Genomic DNA, 3,241 nt, shown 5'->3' on the forward strand with positions numbered 1-3,241 from the left:
GGAGGGAGGGAGGGAAGAGAGAGAACAGTAGCCAATGAATTTTGGTTGATCACGAAAGAGTGGGATAGATGCAGGAGGGGAAGGAGAATGGGAGGAGGAGAAGAGAGAAAAAAGTTAGAGGAGAGAATAAAAAGTTGAAAAATAAAAGGAGGAGAGAGGTAGGAAGAAGAAGAAGAAGAGCAAGAAAAAGAAGAATGAGAATAAGACTGAAAGAAAAGAAGTTGAAAAGGAGCGGAAAGAGGTTTAGAATGTAGGAAATGGTGAGTAGAGTGAGAAGGAAGGTAGAAAAAGGAGGAGGAGGAGAAGAAGGAAGAAGAGTAGGGGAAGGAGAAAGAGGAGTTGGAGGAGGCGAAAGAGTACGAAGAGGAGGAGGAGGAGAAGGAAGAGAGAAGAGGTGTAGACTAGTGGTCATTTTTCTCTGTCCCTGTATTCCTGTTTGAATGTTTGATAGTATGAAATATAGGGTTGTTCATTTCTCATATCTTTCCTTCTTCCTCTCTTTTTCTTATTGTTCTTCTTTCTCCTCCTCTTTCTTACCTTTTCAGGAGAGAGCTTCCTCTTTTCTTCTTCTTCTTCCTCGTATCCTCCTAATTCTTTATTCATCTTAACCTCGATCGACGGACGTGGACTACGTGTGGACTGTGGACACAGCCTTACAAGTCCAATAACTCCCAAAACTTGGCTGGGACGAACTTATTCCTAAACATATCAGGTTCGTTCTCGGAACGGCTGGCTTTCTCCTTTACTGTCCTACTTTTTTTATTCGATTTCGGGACGATAAGACCTTCGTTTTTACAATTCTGACGATTAATCCCAAACTTCTTGAAAAAAAAAAAGTTTTTGCGTGCTACCTAACCCAAACTCTAGAGGATATATTACACCCTGTATATGTACAATAAAATATGATAGATTACATATCATATAGGTATTTATATCAGTAGGTATATATCACATGGACAGTGGACAGGACACAGCCTTACAAGTCCAATAACTCCCAAACCTTGGCTGGGACGAACTTATTCCTAAACAGATCAGGTTCGTTCTCGGAACGGCTGACTTTCTCCTATACTGTCCTACTTTTTTTATTCGATTTCGGGACGATAAGACCTTCGTTTTTACAATTCCGACTATTCCCAAACTTCTTGGAAAAAAAAAATGTTTTTGCGTGCTACCTAACCCAAACTCGAGGATATATTACACCCTGTATATGTACAATAAAATATGATAGATTACATATCATATAGGTATTTATATCAGTAGGTATATATCACATGTTATTATATGTGATAGATGAATCCAGAATAGCTTTTATACGGAGAGAGAGAGAGAGAGAGAGAGAGAGAGAGAGAGAGAAAAAAGACAAATAAACTTTTCAGTGTTTACGTTTTTGATATGGAGAAAAGGGTGAGAGAGAGGGAGAGAGAAAGAGAGAGAGAGATGAACATTAATCAGACAAAGTGAAATGGAGTACCTACCTCCCTTTCTTTCTCTCTCTCTCTCTCTCTCTCTCTCTCTCTCTCTCTCTCTCTCTCTCTCTCTCTCTCTTTTTGATATGGAGAAAAGGGTGAGAGAGAGATGAACATTAATCAGACAAAGTGAAATGGAGTACCTACCTCCCTTTCTTTCTTTCTCTCTCTATCTCTCTTTCTCATTCTCAATCTTTTCTCTCTCTCGCGCTTTTTAAAATCTGATTCAACATTTCTCTCTCCCTCTCTCTCTCTCTCTCTCTCTCTCTCTCTTTAGTTGGCATTTTTGTTTTGTATTGTCATATCATACGGCCATCTCTCTCACTCTTCTCTTTCTCTCTATCCTATTTATCGCTTACTCTTCTCTCTCTCTCTCTCTCTCTCTCTCTCTCAAACTTCAATTCTTTCTCTCTATCTCTTTCCTTTCTTTCTCTATATTTCATTTTGCTTTGTCTGATGTCTTCTTTTCTATTTTTTTTTTTCAACTCATTCTCTCTCTCTCTCTCTCTCTCTCTCTCTCTCTCTCTCCTTGTTCTGCTCATTCTAGTTCTCTTTTGTAAACGGTTCCAAAGAATCGATCTTGAGCAAAATCAGACAAACCATACGATAATCATCATGATGAGACGGAGACGAACAGACATTAAATGAAAAACTGTCGAGCTAAAACTTTGACCTCACTTCCTGCATTCAGTTATCTGAATAGAAACATAGGATCGATACTGGTGAAGTGCACTTCTCACTGTCACCCAATGAAAAGGAATCACTCCTTGAATGAAAAGGAGTGAAGGGTCTCCTGTGCTACTTAGGAAGAGATGTGAATAGAAAACCGACCCTTTAACTACCGAACACTGAGAAAAAATCTGGTGTGAACATCACACGACTTTCCTTATCCTATTGAATGGTGCTTATTTGGGTGTTCTGTTGCAACATTTACAATATCTCTAACCGTTTAGTCGATATAGCTGAAAACCGCCAAAAAGCGGTCGAAACCCGCCAAAAAGCGGTCAAAATACCGCCAACCGCAGCACCTATTTTAACCAAACGTTTTGTGTTGCATCCTTGTCACATTTGAAAGATGCATACCAAATTTCAAGTCTCTAGCTCTTACCGTTCTCGAGATATTTTGTTTACAGACAGACACACAGACACACGGACCAATGGCTGAAACTTTGGATTTAGGCTCTAGGGACCTCAAAACGTGTTTTAATTAGATAAAATAAGAACAGGATCGATACTTCATTTTAGCAAGATCAAAAGTCAAGTCCGAGAATATGTTTATTTTCTAAAATCATCTGATAACAACATAATCAGGGGTTCCTAAATTATAACTTAAGTGGTACCTAAACACCTACCAATAAAGATAACCTAAACTATTTATGTATTTATTTTTAGCTAAATCCCCTTTATATATTATATACTAGTAAATCTGTTCTAGAAGAGGTAACATCGTAACTTCAACTGTTTTCTTGATTTAGGTTCCTCTTCTTCCCCTTTAGGGGTAAGCAATTCCTATTTTTATTATTATTATTATTATTATTATTATTATTATTATTATTATTATTATTATTATTATTATTATTATTATTATTATTATTATTATTATTATTATTATTATTATTATTATTATTATTATTATTATTATTATTATTATTATTATTATTATTATTATTATTATTATTATTATTATTATTATTATTATTATTATTATTATTATTATTATTATTATTATTATTATTATTATTATTATTATTATTATTATTATTATTATTATTATT

This window comes from Diaphorina citri, unplaced genomic scaffold (genome assembly GCF_000475195.1).
Source record: "Diaphorina citri unplaced genomic scaffold, Diaci psyllid genome assembly version 1.1 scaffold2808, whole genome shotgun sequence".
NCBI classification, from domain to species: domain Eukaryota; kingdom Metazoa; phylum Arthropoda; class Insecta; order Hemiptera; family Psyllidae; genus Diaphorina; species Diaphorina citri.